This window comes from Bos indicus x Bos taurus, chromosome 29 (assembly GCF_003369695.1).
Source record: "Bos indicus x Bos taurus breed Angus x Brahman F1 hybrid chromosome 29, Bos_hybrid_MaternalHap_v2.0, whole genome shotgun sequence".
Taxonomy (NCBI): Eukaryota; Metazoa; Chordata; class Mammalia; order Artiodactyla; family Bovidae; genus Bos; species Bos indicus x Bos taurus.
Window position 1 is genome coordinate 46,993,998 of NC_040104.1, and position 25,642 is coordinate 47,019,639.

Sequence of the window (25,642 nt, forward strand, 5' to 3'; positions counted from 1 at the left end):
AGGGAGATACCGTCAATCATTTTTCCAACAGTGATTGCTATACAAAATCCTTGAAAAAATAATCCAGATTAAAAGTCTGTAGTGCCTTTACTTAAAAGTGCAGAAATGAAAATGTTTCAAGGAAATGTGTCTCAATAATCAATGAACAGGGGCACACAAATTTCCCTTTGTGAAGCTTACATAATCAGACAGAAACACTAAATATAATAAATAAAGAGGGATTTTAGTAGATTAAAGGTTGATCAATGCTATGTGAGAAAAAGCAGAGTATATAAAGGAAAGTAGATTGGGGAGTGCAACACATATTTGAGTAGAGCAAAGTAAGCCAAGTTAAGAAGGTACAGAGCAGAGAATTAAAACCTTGAAGGAAAAATTTCCCTAAATGTTTCATTTTTCACTTGATTTCATCTTAATTTGGTTGTTATTGGGAAATTCATATACTTAAATTAAAGCACAGTCCTTAATTTATTTATTGCAGATCAAGGCCTCACATGAGAACAATAAGAAGAATGTAAAGGAGGAAATCTATGCCCAACTGTTTTGTATACAGTGTTTATTAGATATAGGTGTATATACCTACATGGCAGAAAGTGAAGAGGAACTAAAAAGCCTCTTGATGAAGGTGAAAGAGGAGAGTGAAAAAGTTGGCTTAAAACTCAACATTCAGAAAACTAAGATCATGGCATCTGGTTCCATCACTTCCTGGGAAATAGATGGGGAACCACTGGAAACAGTGTCAGACTTTATTTTTCTGGGCTCCAAAGTCACTGCAGATGGTGACTGAAGCCTTGAAATTAAAAGACGCTTACTCCTTGGAAGAAAAGTTATGACCAACCTAGATAGCATATTGAAAAGCAGAGACATTACTTTGCCAACAAAGGTCCCTCTAGTCAAGGCTATGGTTTTTCCTGTGGTCATGTATGGATGTGAGAGTTGGACTGTGAAGAAAACTGAGTGCTGAAGAATTGATGCTTTTGAACTGTGGTGTTGGAGAAGACTCTTGAGAGTCCCTTGGACTGCAAGGAGATCCAACCAGTCCATCCTAAAGGAGATCAGCCCTGGGATTTCTTTGGAAGGAATGATGCTAAAGCTGAAACTCCAGTACTTTGGCCACCTCATGAGAAGAGTTGACTCATTGGAAAGAACTCTGATGCTGGGAGGGACTGGGGGCAGGAGGAGAAGGGGACAACAGGGGATGAGATGCTGGATGGCATCACTGACTCGATGGACGCAAGTCTGAGTGAACTCTGGGAGTTGGTGATGGACAGGGAGGCCTGGCGTGCTGTGATTCATGGGGTCTCAAAGAGTCGGACATGACTGAGTGACTGAACTGAACTAAACTGAACCTATATTTGAAGTTCTGTTAATGGTTATATTCAAGTCCCAAAAATGCTACTCTGGCAAAGTAATTCTGAGTTCTCACAGTACACTGGCATATTATCTTGTAAATGAGAAACCAATTTTCTCGAGAGAATCTAACAAACAAAACTTTATCTCAAATCCTCAGAGGTTTACATTCACTTTGCAAGCCAATGGCCATGAGGTGAAAGGATTTCCAATCTTGGCAATGTGCCTTTTCCTTCCTTTTTAAAAACAATTATTTTTTTTTTAATAGAAGGATAATTGCTTTACAGAATTTTGCTGTTTTCTGTCAAACCTCAACATGAACCAGCCATACATATGCATACATCCCCTCCCTTTTGAACCTCCCTCTCATCTCCCTCCCCATCCCACCCCTCTAGGTTGATACAGAGTCTTGTTTGAGTTTCCTGAGCCATACAGCAAATTCCTGTTGGCTATCTATTTTACATATGTTAATATATGTTTCCATATTACTCTTTCCATACATCTCAACCTCTCCTCCTCTCTCCCCATGTCCATAAATCGATTCTCTATGTCTGTTTCTCCATTGCTGCCCTGTAAATAAGTTCTTCAATACCATTTTTCTAGATTCTGTATATATGTGTTAGAATATGATATTTATCTTTCCCTTTCTGATTCACTTCACTCTCTGTAACAGGTTCTAAGTTCGTCCACCTCATTAGAACTGACTCAAATGTAATCCTTTTTAGGGCCAAATAGTAGTCCATTGTGTATATGTATCACAACTTCTTTATTCATTCATCTGTCAATAGGTATCTAGGTTGCTTCCATGTTCTAGCTATTGTACATATTGCTGCAATGAAAAATGGGATACATGTATCTTTTTCAATTTTGGTTTTCTCAGAGTATATGCCTAGGAGTGGGATTGCTGGGTCATATAGTGGTTTTATTCCTAGTGTTTAAGGAACCCCCATTCCATATTCCATAGTGGTTATATGAATTTACATTCCCACCAACAGTGCAAGTGTGTTCCCTTTGCTCCACATCCTCTCCAGTATTTATTGTTTGTAGATTTTATGATGATGGCCATTCTGACCAGTGTGAGGTGATACCTCATTGTAGTGATGTTGAGCAGCTTTTCAAGTGTTTGTTAGGTATCTGTATGTCTTCTTTGGAGAAATCTCTGTTTAAGTCTTTTCCCCATTTTTTTTTTTTGATTGGGTTGTTTGTTTTTCTGGTATTGAGTTGTATGAACTGTGTGTATATTTTGGAAATTAATCCTTTGTCAGTTGTTTCATTTGCTATTATTGTCTCCCATCCTCAGGGTTGTCTTTTCACCTTGCTTATAGTTTCCTTTACTGTACAAAATCTTTTAAGTTTAATCAGGTGTCACCTGTTTACTTTTGTTTTTATTTCCATTACTCTAGGAGTAATGGAATCATAGAGGATCATATGGGTCATAGTGGGTCATAGAGGATCTTGCTTTGAATTATGTCATCAAGTGTTCTACCTATGTTTTCCTCTAAGAGTTTCATAGTTTCTGGTCTTAAATTTAGGTCTTTAATCCATTCTGAGTCTATCTTTGTGTATGGTGTTAGGAAGTATTCTAATTTCATCCTTTTATATGTAGCTGTCCAGTTTCCCAGCACCATTTATTGAAGAGGCTGGCTTTGCCCCATTGCATATTCTTGCCTCCTTTGTCAAAAATAAGGTACCCATAGGTGCATGGGTTTATTTCTGGGCTATCTATCTTATTCCATTGTTCTATATTTTTGTTTTTGTGCCAGTGCCATACTGTCTTGATAACTGTAGCTTTGTAGTATAATCTGAAGTCAGGAAGGTTGATTCCTCCAGCTCCATTCTTCTTTCTCAAGACTGCTTTGGCTATTCGGGGTCTTCTGTGTTTCCACATGAATTGTGAATTTATTTGCTGTACTTCAGTGAAAAATGCCATTGGTAATTTATGAGGGATCACTCTGAATCTGTAGATTGTGTTTGGTACTATAGTCATTTTCACAATATTGATTCTTCCTACCCAGGAACATTGACTATCTCTGCATCTGTTTTGTCATCTTTATTTCATTAGTGTCTTATCATTCTCTGTGTACAGTTCTTTTGTCTCCTTAGGTAAGTTTGTTCCTAGATATTTAATTCTTTTTGCTGCAATGGTGAATGGGATTGATTCCTTAATTTCTTTTTTCGATATTTCATTGTTTAGTATGTAAAAATGTAAGTGATTTCTGTGTATTGATTTTGTATCCTGTGACTTCACTAAATTCACTGGTTAGCTCTAGCAATTTTCTGATACTATCTTTAGTGTTTTCTATGTACAGTATCATGTCATCTGCCAACAGTGAGAGTTTGCTCCTTCTTTTCTAATCTGGATTCCTTTTATTTATTTATTTTTTTCCTTCTCTGATTGATGTAGGTAGGACTTCCAGAACTATGTTGGTTAATAGTGGTGAAAGTGGACACCCTTGTCTTGTTAATCAGCTTTTCACCATTGAGAATAATGTTTGCTGTAGGCTTATCATATATGGCCTTTACCATGTTAAGGTAGGTTCTTCTATGCCCATTTTTTGAAGAATTTTAATCATAAATGGGTGCTGAATTGTGTCAAAGGCTTTTTCTGCATCTATTGAAAAAAGAAAATAAAAAAATTAAAAGAAAAAACAAAACAAAAAGAAAAAAAGAAAGAAAGAATAGATATGCAAAATTAAATAAAGATAGATGAAGAAGATTTATATACATTAAAGATTAACTGCAAGGGGAAAAGAACAGTAGGAAAAGCAAAGAAAGGAATAAATGTAGAAAAATAATAATAGGTTTAAAAGAATTAAAAATTAAAATTTAAAAAAAGAAAAAAAAAGGAAGAAGAACAAGAAAAAAAAAAGAAAGAAAGAAAGGAAAACTCCACAGAACTGCAAAAGCCCAATGTAGAGGCAGAGGATCGTAACAATAAAAAAATGTGACTGAGAAAAGAAAAAAGCTCAAAAGCTTAATTAGATTTCAGAGTGCCAATAAAATCTACAGCTACAACAGATGGGAGAAAAGGGGAAAAAAAGAAAAAAATCCAAAAGAATCTACAGGACAAGTCAAAACATAAGAATAATAAATGTTTTTCTTAAGTCACTGCTGTCAGAGTCCTTTCTGTCGCTGGAAGTCAGAGTCCACCCTACCTCCCTAGGATGCCCTCCAACACTGAACTGGTCTCTGGACCTGCTGTGGGGACAACTCAGATTCTAGTCTGGTTCTATTCCCATGTATTCTTGCCTCCAATGTCCATAGCTATCAGAAGTAGTGCATTTTCTTCTGTGGGAACGCTCAATGGCCTTTTATATATTCCATAAACACAGAGTGCCTAGTTGGTTGTGTGGATTTAATCTGCAAATTTACGGCTTGTGGGAAGGTTTTGAGTCTTCCTTAGTCACACTGCCCCTGGGTTTCAATTGTGGTTTTATTTCCACCTCTACATGTGGGTTTGCTCCTGAGGCTGCCCTGGAGGTCTTGGGTCTGCCCCAGTGAGGGCCAGTTGTGGAGGTGGTGCAGCTGCTTGGGTCTCAGGGGTTCTGGCAACACCAGGTAATCAAGGGAGTTGGCAACTAGGGCAGCAGGAAATATAGTGCTCTAGAAGGGTATGGAAACCAGTAGTGGCCAATACTCTCCAGTATTCTTGCCTGGAGAACCCCCGACAGTGAAGCTCAGCAGGCCACGGTCCACATGGTTGCAATCAGCTGAACTCAACCAAAGTGGTCCTGCACACATAGGCACAAGACTTTTTGCCTGTGGCAGCTCTGCCCCAGTGAAGGTTGAGCATGAAGATGGTGCAGCTGCTTGGCTTGTGGGGACCCTGGAGGCGCCACGTGCGCAGGGACACCAACTGCCTCCATTGTAGGAGTTATGGCCCTATCAGGGTCTTTTCTCAGGCCTCTTGGATCAGAAGGCCTCTCTGGCCAGTCCTCTCTGTAGCTCCACCCGTTCAGGCACTTAGAGGGTTCTCTTCCCTGGGATTCTTCTCTGTTGTTCAGTGCATCAGGCACATAGATGGGCATGCTGGCTGGAGTCCTACTCTGTTGTTCAGTGCATCAAGCACTTAAAGGGGCACCCTGGGTGGGGTCCTGCTCTGTTGTTCAGTGCATCAAGCACTTAAAGGGGCACCCTGGGTGGGGTCCTGCTCTGTTGTTCAGGGCATCAGTCACTTAAAGTAGCCCCCCGGCTGGGGTCCTGCTCTGTAGTTCAGTGCATCAGGCACTTAAAGGGGCACCCTGGGTGGGGTCCTGCTCTATAGTTCAGTGCATCAGGCGCTTGATGGGTTAGCCTCTGTATTGTTCAGCTGTGGATGCTGGCGTGTGGGGAGAGAGAGGCTATGGTGATGGCTCCACCCACTATGCAGGACTCAGCAGTGTCGCCTTGCTTCCATGGTGCCTGGCTTTCCTCCACAGGCATTTCCCACCATGATCTCCTCCCTCACATCCCCTCCATCCGTCTCTCCACAGTCAATAGCAGCCTTCCCCCTGGGATTGCTCCACAATCCCTAAACTCCAGCTCCCAGCCCCTGTGTCTTCCAGGGGACCTGCATCCCTGTCTGGGGTGTGCATGGCTGCAGCAAGGCCAGTCTGATTCTTATTCCATTTAGGCTTCCACAGCTCAGCTGTTTCACTCTCAGCTTTAAAGGTTTCTCCTCTGACTCAGACAATTGCCCTGATGTGGGGATCGGACCCCTGCTTCAGTTCCCCCACCTGCTGAGGGCACGTCCAGTCCTACTAACACTTCTGTTCCTCCCACCTAGTTCCTTCATCCTACTGAGTTTTGCGTGGTTCTATATATTCTTTTCCACTGGTCAGGTCCTCCTGTCTACTCTCAGTTGGTGTTCTGCATGCATTTCTGTCTGAAGGTGTGTTCCTGATGTATCCATGGAGAGAGGTATGCTCCACGTCCACCTACTCTGCCATCTTGTTCTGTAACCATTTTCCTTGCTTTTGATACTGTTTCTGGTCATTATTCATGGTTCTTGCACCACTCACAATGAATTCATCCAGACTGGCTTGCATCCTCTGGCACAAAACAGGAAAGTCTGGACCTACTTATGGCTTCAGGATATGTGATAAGCTGTATATTTTGAGGGAACAGGAAAATTATGATTTGAGTATTGTAAAATCCTGCAAACCCTTGAGGACAATATACATCATGTAAGGAATAATGATAAAAAGGTAACAACAAAAGATTTCTACACAGATCCACCAAAGCAAGTTCAGAGACATAATAACATTATAGAAAATATATACCACAATATAACTGGATATTATATATACTGCTTATATAAATAACTGAATTAGATTTTAGGACTTAGTGAAAATTAATGTACTATGTATGACTTACTAAAATAAATTTCCTGCTGACTCAGCAACAGGAAGATTACCTGTTTGACACAGAGTACAAGAAATATAGTACTGGGTATAGAAATGATATATTTTTTTCCTTTTAAAAAATAAAGTTATATTTATGACCAGAAGTTTTATAAACTCTATATATTTTGCAGCTGCTAAACACTAGAATGATTGCTTAAGGTATAATATTTTTAAGGTGTAAATTAGGTTTTTAATGTTGTCAAAAGTTGTATTCATACTTTTAGATACACATGGGCAATTTTTCATTCTCGGAAAAAAATGCACCCACTACTTATTAAATTCAACATTAAAACAAAACAAAACAAACAAACAAACAAAAAACTATGATATTTGCATTCAGTCTCATCACTTCATGGCAAATAGAAGGGGAAAAAGTGGACTCAGTAACAGATTTTATTTGCCTTGGCTCCAAAAGTCACTGCAGATGTTGACTGCAGCCATGAAATTAAAAGACATTTGCTCCTTGGAAGGGAAGCTTTGATAAACATAGACAGCAATAAATAAACAACAATAAAGCAGAGACCTCATTTTGCCAACAAAATTCCAAAGAATCAAAGCTATGGTTTTTCCAGTAGTCATGTGTGCATGTGAGAGTTGTACCATAAAGATGGCTAAATGCTGAAGAATTGATGATTTTGAACTGTCGTGCTGGAGAAGACTAATGAGTCCCTTGGAAAGCAAGGAGATCAACCCTAAATATTCACTGGAAGGACTGTTGCTGAAGCTGAAGCTCCAAAACTTTGGCCACCTGATGCAAAGAGCTGACTCAAAAGACCTTGATGCTGGGAAAGATTGGAGGCAAAAGGAGAAGGGGGTGAAATAGGATGAGATGGCTAAATAGAATCACTGACTCAGTGCACATGAATTTAAGGAAACTCCGGGAGATAGTGAAGGACAGAGGAGCCCGACATGCTGCAGTCCATGGGGTCACAAAGAGTCGGACACGACTTAGTGAGTAAACAAGAACTTAACATATATAAACATGAAAAAATAATTTTCAACTTCACATCATGACAAGAAGGAAATGATAGTGGTTGTTATTGCTTAAGTAAAGGCAGGTAAAATGAATTTACATCAGCTTGTTGAATTTAATTATTTTATTTTTTCTGGAACTGACTATCAACATTTTTATCACTCTCTACTACAGTAATATTTGAGCATTTAGAAGACAGTTTTGGAAAATTGAGTTAACCTACTTATTAAAAAGTAAAGTTTTCAAACTTTAGAATTATCTATTTTTGAAATATTATAGCACATCTCAACAAACTGCAGTCCACTGAAAAATAGCATTCAGATAATGTGAAATTGGAAGAAGACACAATATTGGAGAAGATACATCTAGGATTTTGAAAGATAACTCGACTTCAAGCTTATACATATACATAAAGTTATACACACACACACACACACACAAAGTTATACATATACATGGGGCTTTATGATGCCTCAGTGGTAAAGAATCCACTTGTGATGTAGGAGATGCAGGTTCAATCCCTGGTTTAGAAAGATCACCTGGAGAAGGAAATGGCATCCCATTTTACCACTCCAATATACTTGCCTGGGAAATCCTATGGACGGAGGAGCCTGTCTGGCTACAGTCTATGGGGTCACAAGAACCAGACACAACTTAGCAACTAAACCACCATACATATACAGAGACATAGACATATATATATAAAACAGTTATACATATGCATATATAACATATATATATGTGCTTAGTTGCTCAGTCATGTCTGACCCTGCAACTCCATGGACTATAGCCAGCCAGTCTCCTCTGTCCATGGAGATTCTCCAGGAAAGAATACTGGAGTGGTTTACCATTTCCTCCTCCAGGGAATCTTCCCAACCCAGGGAGTGAACCCAGGTCTCCCACAATTCTTTACCGTCTGAGCCACCAAGTTGTGTCTGACTCTTTTGCGACACCATGAACTGTAGCCCGCCAGTCTCCTGTGTCCTTGTGATTTCCAGGTGGAATACTGGAGTGCGTTGCCATGGCCTCCTCCAGGGGATCTTCCCAACCCAGGGATCAAACTCAAGTCTCCCATGTAGCAGGTGGATTCTTTACCATTTGAGCCTCCAGGGAAGCCATATGTATACATGTATAGCTCTCTCTCTCTCTGTATAAACACACACACACACACACACATATTTAATTTTTTTGTGTGTGGTTCTTTAGTCACTAAGTCATGTCTAACTCTTTTGCAACGCCATGGACTGTAACCCACCAGTCTCCTGGGTCCAAGGGATTTCCCAGGCAGGAATGCTGAAGTGGGTTGCTATTTCCGTCTCCAGGGGATCTTCCTGACCCTGGGATTGAACCTGTGTCTCCTGCATTAGCAGGTGGAGTCTTTACCACCTAGCCACCTGGGAAGGCCCATATTTAAGCTCACCTGACTACTGAATTGGGGCCCTGAAATTTTCTGGCATCATAATCTAAGTAAAATAAAAGAAAATGGAAGTATCCCAGGAACTGTATTGTACAGTCTAAGAATGCAAGCCCTGGGAGAAGGGGGACTCATTGATAAACCTCATGACCATTTTTGTTTTCTTTCTGTAGAATATTTCCAAATAACTGTAGAAAGCTGAAGTCCAATTAGAGTCTGATGGTCCTGCTGAGTTGAAGAATCAGAGATCAGGGTTTGTAGATACAGAAGGGGCTGAAATTACTGGAGTATAGAACTGGAAAGGGAATGTTCCCCCTGTGACTCCTTGGCTGGTCTAGGTTTGCATGCACAAAATAAAACTATACAATACTTGCTGCTGCTGCTGCTGCTAAGTCGCTTCAGTCGTGTCCGACTCTGTGCGACCCCAGAGACGGCAGCCCACCAGGCTCCCCCATGCCTGGGATTCTCCAGGCAAGAACACTGGAGTGGATTGCCATTTCCTTCTCCAATGCATGAAAGTGAAAAGTGAAAGTGAAGGCACTCAGTCGTGTCCAACTTTTCACAACCGCATGGACTGCAGCCCACCAGGCTCCTCCGTCCATGGGGTTTTCCAGGCAAGAGTACTGGAGTGGGGTGCCGTATACAATGCTTACCAGAAAGCAATTGCTATAAGGTTAAAATGCAACAGAGATATTGTAGGACCAATGTGGTACAATGGAGATCTGCCTTCGGATGGAGAGAACTCCTTAACACTAGAGCCAACTGAGACAAAGAAAGACTTACCTTTAGGAATAAGGCTGTTTTCAGGAGTATAGACTACTCCACACCTACCCTAAAGTGAAAACAAATTCAAGTGATCTAAGGAAAGACCAAGTTTGGAAAGACAAAGTTTGGAGTTTGAATCCCTGGCTTATTTATTCTTTGTTCTGAGAATATGTATTAATAAAACTGTGCTGAAAATCATGCTTCTCCAGAGCACTTCCCCAGAGTGCTCTCTCTTTATATGTGTGTGTGTGTGTGTGTAAGCACTTCCTTGCTAGTCTTCAGTTTGACTCAAATAAAGCTCTTTCTATTCATGTTATAGTTTGTTTATTGATTGCTTTTGTCAACAAAGGTAATCAACAAGTTATTGAACTGGGTAATAGAATAAAAATCTTCAGAGGAAGAGAATAGATACAGTGTATCTTTAAATCATAATTAATGTCTAAACTTAGGGCTTTCCACATGACACTAGTGGTAAAGAACCTGCCTGCCAATGTAGAAAACGTTGAGATGCGGGTTTGATTCCTGGGTTGGGAAGATGCCTGGGAAGAGGGCACAGCACCCACTCCAGTATTATTGCCTGGAGAATTGCATGGACAGAAGAGCCTGGCGAGCAACAGTTCATACACACACACAGAAGTCGCTCAGTCGTGTCCGACTCTTTGTGACCCCATGAATCGTAGCCCTCCAGGCTCCTCGGTCCATGGGATTTTCCAGGCATGAATACTGGAGTGGGTTGCTGTTTCCTTCTGCAGGGGATCTTCCTGACCCAGGGATCGAACCTGGGTCTCCCGCATTGTAGGCAGACGCTTTACCATCTGAGCTACCAGGGAAGTCCATCAAAAACACAGAAGAGTAGTAGTAAGTTTCAAAAGGATGTCAGTTGAGATCTTTTATAGATGAAATCTACTTCCTAGAAGTCAACTCGCCAATTAGGGTTGCACAAAATCGAGACATGTCTGAAACAACTAACCATTCATGTAAGCACACACACATAATTTTTTTTAGATATGTAAAGAATGAGAAAATGCAATCCAAGGCCCAGAGAGGTTCACTACTAGGAAGGAAAAGACCCCATAAAATGTAGAAGTTATTTAATCATATGTAAAAAAGAAAAATATATTTATATTTGAAGAGTCATAGGGAAAGATGTTTAATATTCTTATGTAGAAAAAGCAAATTAAAACCACAATGAATTCTTACTTTGCACTAAAATAAAAATACAATAATACCAAGTACAGATCAAGATGTAGTGCAACTAGAAAACTCATATATTGCTCTGGGTAATGTAAGATACTATAATATGTAGAAAAGAGTTTCATAGTATCTTATAATTTTACACATACACTTATTATATTATTCAACAATTCCACTCATTGGTAGATTACTCTACAGAAATTAGAATTTATGCCCACAAAAAAAGACTGTGATCAGAAGTAGTAATCAGTGACCAGAGAACAGATCTCCAATATGTGGAAAATAGGTTATTTTTGCCCATCCTGGCTCCCATAAGCTGTGTGCAAGCAGCTCCATTAACAGGTGCTCAGCTACCTGTCCCGTGGCAGGGGTGGGGGTCAGTTCAGTTCAGTTCAGCTCAGTTGCTCAGTCCTGTCTGACTCTTTTCAGCCCCATGGACTGCAGCACACCAGGGTTTCCTGTCCATCACCAACTCCCGGAGCTTACTCAAACTCATGTCCATTGAGTCGGTGATGCCATCCTACCAGCTCATCCTTTGTCATCCCCTTCTCCTCCTGCCCTCAATCTTTCCCAGCATCAGGGTCTTTTCCAATGAGTCAGTTCTTCACATCAGGTGGCCAAAGTATTGGAGTTTCAGCTTCAACATCAGTCCTTCCAATGAATATTTAGGACTGATTTCCTTTAGGATGGACTAGTTGGATCTCCTTGATGTCCAAGGGACTCTCAAGAATCTTCTCCAACACCACAGTTCAAAAGCATCAATTCTTCAACATTCTGCTTTCTTTATAGTCCAACTCTCACATTCATACATGACTACTGGAAAAACCATAGCTTTTACGAGACAGACATTTGTTGGCAAAGTAATGTCTCTGCTTTTTAATATGCTGTTTAGGTTGATCATAACTTGTCTTCCAAGGAGCAAGGATCTATTAATTTCATGGCTGCAATCACCATCTGCAGTGATTTTGGAGACCCCCAAAATAAAGTCTGTCACTGTTTCCATTGTTTCCCCATCTATTTGCCATGAAGTGATGGGACCAGATGCCATGATCTTAGTTTTCTGAATGTTGAGTTTTAAGCCAACTTTTTCACTTTCCTCTTTCACTTTCATCAAGAGTCTCTTTAGTTCTTTTTCGCTTTCTGCCATAATGGTCATGTAATCTACATATCTGAGGTTTTTGATATTTCTCCTGGCAATAACAGGTACACAGCTACCTGTCCTGTGGTGGTGTGTGAGTGGATAGTTGCTACTGTACTGAAAGCTGACACATATTGCAATTAACCACAATTTACCTTCAAGTCTTCCCCAGGAAGTTTTAAGTCTTCAATAGATTCCAGAGTTCCAAAATAGATATCTCAGACAGAATCTGTCAGTGCAATTATTGTCTCGTTGGGGAAACAGATTCCTGGTGCTCCCTACTCTGCCATATTTTCAGACCCCTTTCCCCTATATTATGGCATTTTTTACATTAAAAAAAAATCCATGTGTGTCAGGAATAAACTTAACATAGGTGGCATGTATTATCTACTAGGCTTAAAATATACATTTTTTGAATTTGATTTGCTAAGATTTTGTTTAGAAGTTCAATTTATATGAGGAAATAACTTTATTTTTCTTTATTGTAATGACTTTAAGCTTTTGGTATCGATGAGGGCCTCATGAAATGAATTTTGAAGTATTTTCTTTTTTCTCTATTTTCTAGAATACCTTAAGACTGATAATGTTTCTTCTTTAAATTTTGTAAGAATTTACTGATCAAGTCATGTAGATCTGGAAATTTCTTTTCCAGTAAGTATTTATTAGTGATTCAGTTGTTATCATAGATATTTAGATTTTTTGACTCTTTTTATATCATTTTTGAGTGGCTTAGTTTTTCTAATCTGTCAATTGTTTCACCCAAATTTAAATATTTGTTAAAGTTGTTTATAATATTCCTATTATCTCTTCAATAGTTTTAGAATCTCTAGTGAAGTTACCATTTTTCTTACTATTATTGTATTTTTTATACTTTTGTTTTCTGTGAAAAATCTGGCTAGAGGTTACAAATTTAATTTGTCTTTTACAACAAAAAACTTTCAGACTTGTTGTTCTCTATTATATGTTCACTTTCTATATCACTGATTTCTTATCTTGATTAATTCCCTTTTCTCATAAAATTTATGTGTTCAGTGAAATCTTCCAGTTTTTGAGATCATTCTTTTTCAATCTTTATTCCTTTGTTTTATGTCTACAAATTTCTCTTTAAACACAACTTCAGATGAAACTCACACATTTTTAGATGTTTTATTCTTATTAGCATTAAAATCAAAGTATATTTTAATTTCATCAGACTTGCTCTTTGACTTTTATAGTATATAGATATATATTACCCAATTTTCAAATATTTAAGGATTTCTTTTTTATTAATTATAGAATTCTAATTTTCACTCTATTTGGGAAGCAGGACCTGTATGTTTTAATCAATTTTTGGGTTTTATTTTACGACCCAAATTTTTATCAATTTGATAATATCTTGAAGACCATTTCAAAACAATATTTATTCTGCAACTGTACTGCAGATATTTCTATAATTAAATTTGTTAAATATATTTAAATTACCTATGTGATTTAAAAAAATTATCTGCTTTAGCTATCCATAATTGAAATAGATATGTTAAAATTACCTACTCTGTGAGTTTTTTTAATTCTCTTTTCTTATTGTGAATTTTTGTTTTATAGTTTGTTCATTATATTATGCATTAATTATAGTTTTGTGGTTAATTTTTGCTTAAAGCTGTTATATAAGTATATATAATTATAAATTTTGTTTATCTGCCCATTGTATAGCAATGTGATCACTATAAAATGCACCTTTCATTTCTAGTAACACTTATTAACTTAAACTTTGACTTGTATTAATATTGCCATAAGGGATTTTTTTGGGGGGATTAACATTAGTGTGACATATTTTTTTCCATCCTTTTTCTTTCAATCTTTTCATGTTCTTATACTTAATGTATGCCTTTTACATACAATATATAGTTTAGGTTTGTTGTAATCCAGCCTGACAATCTTACTTTATTAAATGAACAGAGTCCAATTAAATTATTGTAAAGTGTAGTTATTGATATGTCAGATTGTATTTCCTCTTCTTACCCTTTGTATCTGCTTCTTCTGCATTGTATCCTCTTTTCTTTCTTATTCTCTTCCTCTCATACCTTCTTTTGTATTAAACAGATTATTTTATTATATTTTTCCCACTTTTGCAAATTATGCATTATTTAGTACTCTTGTAGTCATTAACTGATGTGCCAGTTAGTTACTGCTGTCTCTTAGTTCCAAGGTTACCCAACTATCTTATTCTCTGATGTGAGAGCTGGGATGCTACAGATGGCATGTCTTCTTTTGTCAGATGACTGCCTGGCAGTCTTGGCCATGGAGAGTGATTGTGAGGTAGAAGTAGGGGAGGGCAGTCCTTCCCCTGTTTTTTTGTTTGCTGTTGCTGTTGGCATTTCTCCAGAAATGGTAGCAGTCACTGGCTCTAGCCTCTAGATTCTTTGAACATTGCCAGATGCAACTTCAGCATGATGTTCACTTGTACCAGTAACAGACAAAACCCCCATCTCAGAATTCAGAGTTTCTATTATATGAAGGCTCCCATTCATCTCCAAATGCATTTATTATAGTACCTAATTCATTGGTTTCTTTAAAAATTAAATGATTTAAAGCATATAAAACACTAGCATGGTAGCTCAGAAATACTATATAATATGATCTACTAGGCTCAAATGGTAAAGCGTCTGCCTACAATGCAGGAGACCCAGGTTCAATCCCTGGGTCAGGAAGATACCCTGGAGAAGGAAATGGCAACCCACTCCAGTAGTCTTGCCTGGAAAATCCCATGGACAGAGAAGCCTGGTAGGCCACAGTACATGGGGTCACAAAAAGTCGGGCACGACTGAGCGACTTCACTTCACTTCCTTATTGATATATAACAATACTTATGAGTATCTAGTGTATTTATATGTATGTGTATATATATATATATATATACACACACACATACACACACACACTGCTGCTGCTGCTGCTAAGTCACTTCAGTCGTGTCCGACTCTGTGTGACCCCATAGACCGCAGCCCACCAGGCTCCCCTGTCCCTGGGATCCTTCAGGCAAGAGCACTGGAGTGGGTTGCCATTTCCTTCTTCAATGCATGAAAGTGAAAAGTGAAAGTGAAGTCGCTCAGTCGTGTCCAACTCTTCGCAACTCCATGGACTGCAGCCTACCAGGCTCCTCCGTCCATGGGATTTTCAAGGCAAGAGTACTGGAGTGGGGTGCCATCTATATATACACACACACACCTTGACCCTGAAAGAGATCTTCTATAAAATTAACTTAATTACATTCTAAAATAAAATCTAATCATGTGTAAATTTGTGTACTTAGTCACTCAGTCATGTCTGACTCTTTGTGACCCCATGGACTGTAGCCCACCAGGCTCCTCTAACCATGGGGATTCTCCAGGCAAGAATAGTGGAGTAGGTTGCCATTTCCTCCTCCAGGAAATCTTCCCAAACCAATGATCAAACCCAGGTCTCCTGCATTGCTGGCAGATTCTTTACCATCTGAGCCACTAAGGAAGCCCAAGGTCAATCATATCTCATTATTAGTCATGAGAGAAACAGACGCTATCATTTTTGGAATCCTCAAAGTGTTGTGATTATTATGGATTTGTAAGATTATACATTAAAAGAACAATACATATCTTTCTAAGTTCGTGAATTCATAGGTATGATAAATATATTTTCATTTAAAATTGTTAGAAAGAAAAAATGTGAGCGTGTTTAAATGTTACATATCTTTTCCAAATGAATTTTAGGACAAAAACTGTTTCCATGTGGAGATGACTTATGTCAAGACTTGATTTCAAAGGCTGGTTTGTATTCAAAGAAAAGGTTCATAGCAAGAATTCAGAATTCTTGCTTTAGTTATAAAACAAATTACACTAGTTGTTGAGAAAATGGTAGTTCATTTCAAGGAACCTCATCTGTAGAATTAGATAAATTATTTAAGGTTGCTTCCTAATTAGGCCTAATAACATCAATAATTAACAATTCCCCAAACTCACAGCAAAAGTGCTTTATTCTTTTCAAAGGGTTTTTTTTTTTTTTTATTTCCTTATTAGATACTCACATCAATTCTCTGAGGTAACTGAGAAAATGTTACCCTCATTTATTGGGTGAGAAAACTGAATATTGGAGATGTCTGCAGATAGTTTATCATATGAGTATAGTCATCACAGATTACAATGGAATTGGTGTTGTATTGTAGGCTCAGTGCCTATTTCATAGTCTGTGAAACATCATAACATTTTATTATAGTCACCCTGCTTCTTTCTGAGTCCATACAGCCTATAATAACTTGTGAAATCAAGCTTACAAATGTACCATGATTAAATATAAACAACAACAAAAAAAGAAATAAGAAAACAGCAAAAACATAGCTATCATGACTATGCATTGAGGGAGTTGCCATAAAGAGAAAGACTGTCAGTTGTTTAGAGAGAAACAAAAGTGTCCTCTGAATTGAAACATTGAGCATTTCTCTGGTCAACAAGCTAAAAAATAAATAAATAAGGAAAAACAAACAAAAAAGAGAACAAGAAATCAGGAAATCAAGAAAGCAAGAGAAGCAGACATTTCTAGAAAGGGAAAAAATAATGACATTGCCCAGTGAATAAACTCACTACCCATTTTCCCCTTTGAAATCAGATACAAAGCACATAAAACAGTCATAATGCAGCCAGGCAACTAGGCCTTACTACCATTAAACAAAAATAAAAATGAGTAAAAAACTATCCTTTAAATATAGCTGGAAGGTACTTGGAGGGGTGAGCACTGAGGAAGTCTTAATGGAGAAATACTGCTTATCTTTCAGCATCAGCATCATCCTCTTCTTCGTCATGGCTAATACTTTGATGTTCTAGGTTTAAAGCCAAGGGCTTTAAAAAACATTGTCCACTTTGCTCTTCATCACAGTTCCTTGAAGTAATTTGGATTTTTGTTTTTTATCCTATAGATGAGAAAATTGAGGATTAGAGAGTTTGAGTGATTTGCCTAAAGTAGTATTGCTAAGGAGAAGACAATGGCAACCCACTCCAGTCCTCTTGCCTGGCAAATCCCATGGATGGAGGAGCCTGGTGGGCTGTCGTCTCTGGGGTCGCACAGAGTCGGACACGACTGAAGCGACTTAGCAGCAGTATTGCTAAAAGGATTACAAAGTGGGTTCTCTCTCTCTCAGATAAAAAGGCCATCTTTCTAAGCTTCAAAACAAACTTTCTCTCATAACCTAGATCTCAAACCCTCGGGAGTTCAAAAATATGGTGGCAACTTTCAGTCACTGAATCAGGTTATTCCAGAAAGGCAGATCATCTTTAACATCTTTATACGAGACCTCATATGAATCACATTGGAATTGCCCTCAGGAAAATGACAGCCCAGTGTGAGATGACAACTGAAGTTTACCCTAAATTTATCAAATTCAGTAGTTGAATCGTTTTTCTTCATTCTTGTTATAGACTGTTCATGTACCCTGCCCACCCCTAAGAGTCATAGGTTGAAATCCTCATCCCCAGTGGGGACACAGTAGGAGGCAAAGTCTTTCGGCATGAATTTTTTAATGTACTGGTTTTATTTGATGTTGAAGGCACACACACAGACTACCCTTTACAAAACATTCAGACACATAGTCTTGCTTCTGGCTTGCGAAAAGATGCTGTTCATTTTCTGTGCCTCTACTTCCAGACTGATGTTCTTATCTTCTGTTAGACTTGAATGTGACTCAATTTAGAAGTCATGAAACCTATCTGGGCCTTGGATTTACTAGGATTTACTAGGACTTTCTTGCTCTGGCCAACTGCAAAAGTGAAACCAGATCCTCAAATTCTGAGATTAGTGCATTTTTAAAGGAGACCCCAGAGAATTTTCCCAACTCATGCCATGTGAGGAAACAGAAAAAAGACAACTGTTTATGAATCAGAAAGAGAGTTATCACCAGACATTAAATCTACCAGCATCTTGATCTTGGATTCCCCATCCTCTAGAACTGTGATAAAGAAATATTGGCTGCTTATATACCACAGTTTATGTTATTTTGTTACAGCAGCCAGAATGGACTAAGGCAAAATGGACTTTTCTACTATATTAAGTGAGGAATTTAGAATACTTTTACTTTTCTACCTACTCCTGAATCTTAATTTTAAAACTTCAAAATTGTGAGCATTCATTATGATCAAATTATTCTCACATTATGTATAATTCTGGACATTCTGATTAGTGCCATAGCTGTATTAATAGCAGTTATCCAGGGCTAAACTTGTGTTTTGCTATTATTACCAATGTTATCCATATTTTTTCCTATTACAAGATTTTGTGTTTCTCAGTATTTTAATAATATTTCAAATGTATATTTATTTGTAAAGAAAGTGTTTTAGCTAATATATGCATAAGCTCTCTAATTATCTGAGCAGTTTCCCTAGAATTTTTCAATAGATATCTTTTCATCTTTGACTTTGTCAATATAGGTTTTGTTTTTATCTTTATATCTAAGTCAATTCACTCTATGATTTTATGACCTTATTTCAGAGAAGTCCTGTCTTTTTATATCATAATTCTAATGTCAAATCATTTCATAATATCTTTTTAATGTAACTTAAATTATATAAGGTTTAGAATCCGCATAAGGTACTGGTGATAGAAGGTTTAAGATTTAAGCCCTAAATCCTGCCTTCAAAGAATAAGCAGTAATCAAAGATAGGGCACTCAGTCCAGACAGGCATATTGATCTTTATTTTTTGCTTTTTGTTTGTTTCTTCTCTATACATTTTTCTCCATAGATCTTCCCCCACCATATTTTTTAAAGTATCCTTTTTTTCATGGGGACTGTGATGGTGAATGTGTTAACTTGGTTGGACCACTGGGGTGCCCAGATATTTGCTCAAATATTATTCTGGCTGTGTCTATGAGCATGTTCTTGAATGAGATTGTCATTTTAATTGGTGAACTGAGTAAAACAGATTGGCTGTCTAAATCAGTGGGCTTCATCAATCAGTTGAAGGCTAACATAGAATAAAAGGCTGACTCCCAGTAAGAGAAAATTCCTCTTACTTCTCATGCTTTCAGTCTGGGACATAGGCATTTTTCTGCCTTCAGATTTAAATTGAAATGCCTGCTCTTGTTGGTCTTGAGCCTGCTAGCCTTAAACTGTAACTATGTAATGAAAAGAGGCAAAGAAGGAGGGAGCTGAGAGGGACTTATGTGACTGGCATCAGCAAACGGAAATACCATTGAGGTGAAAACTTGTGAAATCTGCAGGCAATCCATGACAGATATGTTGACTCAGATTCTCCTGCAGCAGAATTTGCTGGGTTGGCTGCTTAGCAGGTCACTGTGGCACACGATCACTCCCACGTTGGTTGCTGTGGGTAGCACTGCTTTTCCTCCTTATTCACAGTATCTCTATATGTTTCAGCTCTGCTGGTCTGATGGGTGAAACCAAAGCAGGACCTTCTTTTGGATCCCCAAAAGCTGGGGAAGCTGTTGCTCACCCCACTTTTCCTAGAGAGGATAACTCTTTCTAACTGGGAGTTTCCCTCTTGGCACTGTGTACAGTTAGCTTGCAGAGAAGGCAATGGCACCCCACTCCAGTACTCTTGCCTGGAAAATCCCATGGACAGAGGAGCCTGGTAGGCTGCAGTCCATGGGGTCTCGAAGAGTCGGACACGACTGAGTGACTTCACTTTCACTTTTCACTTTCATGCATTGGTGAAGGAAATGGCAACCCACTCCAGTGCTCTTGCCTTGAGAATCCAAGGGATGGGGGAGCCTGATGGGCTCCCATCTATGGGGTCACACAGAGTCAGACACGACTGAAGTGACTTAGCAGCAGAAGCAGCAGCATAGTTAGCTTGGGGGATGTGATGATTACAAGCAAAATGATGCTCTTCCTTCTTTTCTTCTGTTGCACTGTGTCACTAAACTTTCTTAAGTGGAATCTGGAGTATCCCAGTTTTTTAATGAACAATTTTTATTCATGGATAGATGTCTAATGCACTTTGTGGCAGGCTGGAGGCAGGGGTTTCCAATGTCATCATTTTGGTGACATAACTCCATAAATCTCATACACATACATACACATGCACACACACACACACACACACACACATGCTCCCTATTGGTTCTGTTTTAGTGAAGAACAATGATGAGTACAGGTGTCATATTTTTATTTTGTTTTCTTTTTCTTTTCCACATTAGATAAAAGGAGAAATTTTCCCAGTCCTTAAAACTGTGGCAGCTCTCATTATCGACAGGTATGTGAGATCAAATACAATTCCTGGAGAGACAAAACGGGCTGATCATGAAGGGTGCACATGCTGTTGTTCCGATGACAGTTATACTTCTCATAGTGAATTAACCATTTCCCATTCTGAATTTATAAGTGTCTTAAGAGGTTGCTTAATATGTGTCTACCTCTGAGATATTAATGTTTTCTTGGTGTGTTGATAAAAACAGTGTGCTGAGCCAGCAAAACAAAGGGCCATATCCAAGCTTAGTAAATTCATCAAGATAATGAATTTAACCTCCAGAGGAGTCTTGGCAGAATATTGTGTGTATTCAGCAGGCAGATGATGAAGAGGAATCATCTAATAATGGAAATGAAACATTTCTTTTTCTTTTGAAACATATACAAACAATGTAGAATGAAAAGGAAAAGAGAAAATAAGAAACAGGTGCTTAAATAGTTTGAGTAATTTCATTTATCATTTATTTAATTAAAAATTAAGTTTAAATAATCCATGAAGACTGATCTGTGTAATTATGCAGTTCATAAAAGCGTAATTAGAACTAGAATGTAGTATTCTCAAGGGAATAATTGTGAAAAATACAACTTTGTATCCCTGAAGCAAAGCACAGTATCTATCACATGGTAGACGCTTAATAAAAATTATTAAAGAGATGAATAGTTTAATTATAATTAGCTATTACAAGATTGGGTGTGTGCATGCTCAGTCACTTCAGTTGTGTCCAACTCGTTGTGAACCTATAGACTGTAGCCCACCAGGCACCTCTGTCCATGGGATTCTCCAGGCAAGAATACAGGTAAACAAATTGCTTAACTGATAAGCCATTTTTATTTATGACCTATTTTGGACATTGTCCCCCACTATTATCCTTCCCTTTGCCCCTGGTAATAAAATAACTGGACTTCAGCTGTCTATGTTGTCATCAGGAATAGAAGTCTCACTTTCATAGTTTTTCATGGTTTCTAGGTAAAAATATACTAACCAATGGCATAAAGTAGAAGTGTTCTATAACAGGTTCAGGAAATTGTTTATTACTGGTTTTTTCCTTTGGCCCTTCTATATTCATATTTTTAAATACATATATGTTGATGATAACTCTAGCCCCCAGTCTAGCCTATGAGGAGGAGACTACATCTTGGAATTCAGAGAAATGAAATTCAAAGAGACTGAATCTCTGAATACTTAATGCTATGGGATTGCCAGATGAGAAGCAAAATTCTTAATTCCAAACTTTTCTATTTGAAAGAAATAAATCTTTCTAGAGTCATTTTCAGTTCAGTACAGTTCAGTTTAGTAGCACCTAAACATGTAAAGCAAATATTAACAAATCTAAAGTGACAGACAGCAACACACTAGGGAATTTTAATATCCCATTTACATCAATGAATAGAATATTCAGACAGAAAATCAACAAGAAGTGGTCTTAAATAACACATTGAAGCAGATGGACTTCATAGATATATAGACAATATTCCATCCAAAGGCAGAACAATACATATTCTTCTGAAGGGCACATTGGGCATTCCCCAGGATAGACATACATTAGACCACAAAATGAGTCTTAATACATTTAGGAAGATTGAAATCAGATCAAGCATCTTTTCAGATGACAATTTCATGAAACTAGAAATCAATTTTTAAAAGAAAACTGGAAAATTCAAATACATGAAGATTAAGCAACATGCTACCGACCAAACAATGGGCTAATTAACTAATTAAGGGAGGGATAAATAATACCTTGAGACAAATGAAAAATGGACAATATACCCAATATTATGACTTGCAGGAAAAGAATGAGATACAGTTTTAAGAAGTAAGTGCATAGCAATAAATACCTACCTCAAGAAATAAGAAAAAAAGTCTCAAATAAAAAACCTATGGCAAAACCAATACATTATTGTAAAGTAATTAACCTCCAATTAAATAAATGTATATTTAAAAAAAAACTTAACACTACACCTCAAGGAATTATAAAAAGAAAAACAAATGAATCCCAAAATTAATAGAAGGAAGGAAATAACAAAGAGCAGAATATAAATAAATGAAATAGTGATAAGAAAGACAATAAAAAGATTAATTAAACTTAGAGCTGGCTCTTTGAAAAAATTGAATTGACATTTAATTAGACTCACAAGAAAAACAGGACTCAAATAAATAAGATCAAAAGTGAAAGGAGACTTTTCAAATGACACTATAAATATATAAAGCATCGTTAGAGATTTATAAACACATATACACCAATAAATTGGACCATCTAGGAGAAATGGAAAAATGCCTAGAAATATGCAATCTTTCAAAGCTGAATTATGAAGAAATAGGAAATTTAAATAGATTAATTACTAGTAAAGAATGGAATCAATTATCAAAATCTTCCAACAAACAGAAGTCCAGGACAAGTGACTTCCCTGGTGAATTCTATCAAATATTCAAAGAAGAATTAATAACAATACTCTTCAAACACTTTCATAACACAGGAGAGGAGAGACTACTTTTCAACTCATTTTACCAGGTCAGTATTATCCTGATACCCTAACCAGAAAATGACACCACAAGAAAAGAATATTACAAGCCAGCATTCCTGATGAAAATAGATGCAAAATTCCTCAACAAAATATTTGCAAGCTGAATTTGCAATGCATAAAAAGGATAGTGGTGTTGGATAATTTGGCCTTGGAGTATGGAATGAAGCAGGGCAAAAGCTAATATAGTTTTGCCAAGAAAACGCACTGGTCATAGCAAACACATTCTTCCAACAACACAAGAGAAGACTCTACACATGGACATCACTAGATGGCCAACACTGAAATCAGACTGATTATATTCTTTGCAGCCAAAGATGGAGAAGCTCTATACAGTCAGCAAAAATAAGACCGGGAGCTGACTGAGGCTCAGATCATGAACTCCTTATTTCCAAATTCAGACTTAAATTGAAGAAAGTAGGGAAAACCACTAGATCATTCAGGTATGACCTAAATAAAGTCCCTTATGATGACACAGTGGAAGTGAGAAATAGATTTAAGGGACTAGATCTGATAGACAGAGTGCCTGATGAACTATAGACGGAGGTTCGTGACATTGTACAGGAGACAGGGATCAAGACCATCCCCATGGAAAAGAAATGCAAAAAAGCAAAATGGCTGTCTGGGGTGGCCTTACAAATAGCTGTGAAAAGAAGAGAAGCGAAAAGCAAAGGAGAAAAGGAAAGATATAAACATCTGAATGCAGAGTTCCAAAGAATAGCAAGGAGAGATAAGAAAGCCTTCCTCAGTGATCAATGCAAAGAAATAGAGGAAAACAACAGAATGGGAAAGACTAGAGATCTCTTCAAGAAAATTAGAGATACCAAGGGAACATTTCATGCAAAGATGGGCTCAATAAAGGACAGAAATGATATGGACCTAACAGAAGCAGAAGATATTAAGAAGAGAGGGCAAGAATACACAGAAGAACTGTACAAAAAAGATCTTCATGACCCAGATAATCACGATGGTGTGATCACTCACCTAGAGCCAGACATCCTGGAATGTGAAGTCAAGTGGCCCTTAGAAAGCATCACTACGAACAAAGCTAGTGGAGGTGATGGAATTCCAGTTGAGCTCTTTCAAATCCTGAAAGATGATGCTGTGAAAGTGTTTCACTCAACATGCCAGCAAATTTGGAAAACTCAGCAGTGACCACAGGACTGGAAAAGGTCAGTTTTCATTCCAATCCCAAAGAAAGGCAATGCCAAAGAATGCTCACACTACCGCACAATTGCACTCATGTCACATGCCAGTAAAGTGATGCTCAAAATTCTCCAAGCCAGGCTTCAGCAATACGTGAACTTCTAGATGTTCAAGGTGGTTTTAGAAAAGGCAGAGGAACCAGAGATCCAATTGCCAACATCTGCTGGATCATCGAAAAAGCAAGAGAATTCCAGAAAAACATATATTTCTGCTTTATTGACTATGCCAAAGCCTTTGACTGTGTGGATCACAATAAACTGGAAAATTCTGAAAGAGATGGGCATACCAGACCATCTGATCTTCCTCTTGAGAAATTTGTATGCAGGTCAGGAAGCAACAGTTAGAACTGGACATGGAACAACAGACTGGTTCCAAATAGGAAAAGGAGTACATCAAGGCTATATATTGTCACCCTGTTTATTTAACTTATATGCAGAGTACATCATGAGAAACGCTGGGCTGGAAGAAGCATAAGCTGGAATCAAGATTGCTCGGAGAAATATCAATAGCCTCAGATACACAGATGACACCACCCTTATGGCAGAAATTGAAGAGGAACTCAAAAGCCTCTTGATGAAAGTGAAAGAGGAGAGTGAAAAGTTTGGCTTAAAGCTCAACATTCAGAAAACAAAGATCATGATGTCTGGTCCCATCACTTCATGGGAAATAGATGGGGAAACAGTGGAAATAGTGACAGACTTTATATTTTTGGGCTCCAAAATCACTGCAGATGGTGACTGCAGCCATGAAATTAAAAGATACTTACTCCTTGGAAGGAAAGTTATGACCAACCTAGATAGTATTTTAAAAAGCAGAGATATTACTTTGCCAACAAAGGTCCGTCTAGTCAAGGCTATGGTTTTTCCAGTGGTCATGTATGGATGTGAGAGTTGGACTGCGAAGAAAGCTGAGCACCAAAGAATTGATGCTTTTGAACTGTGGTGTTGGAGAAGACTCTTGAGAGTCACTTTGACTGCAAGGAGATCCAACCAGTTCATCCTAAAGGAGATCAGTCCTGAATATTCATTGGAAGGACTGATGTTCAAGCTGAAACTCCAATACTTTGGCCAGCTCATGCGAAGAGTTGACTCATTGGAAAAGACCCTGATGCTGGAAGGAATTGGGGGCAGGAGGAGAAGTGGACAACAGAGGATGAGTTGGCTGGATGGCATCAGCAACTCTATGGAGATGAGTTTGAGTGAACTCCAGGAGTTGGTGATGGACAGGGAGGCCTGGTGTGCTGTGATTCATGGGGTCGCAAAGAGTTGGACACGACTGAGTCACTGAACTGAACTGAAAAAGGATAGTACACTACGATCACTTGAGATTTATTTTCAGGGATGTAAGGATGGCAATGGCACCCCACTCCAGTACGCTTGCCTGGAAAATCCCATGGACGACGGAGCCTGGTAGGCTGCAGTCGATGGGGTCGTGAAGAGTCGGACACGACTGAACGCCTTTGCTTTCACCTTTCACTTTCATGCATTGGAGAAGGAAA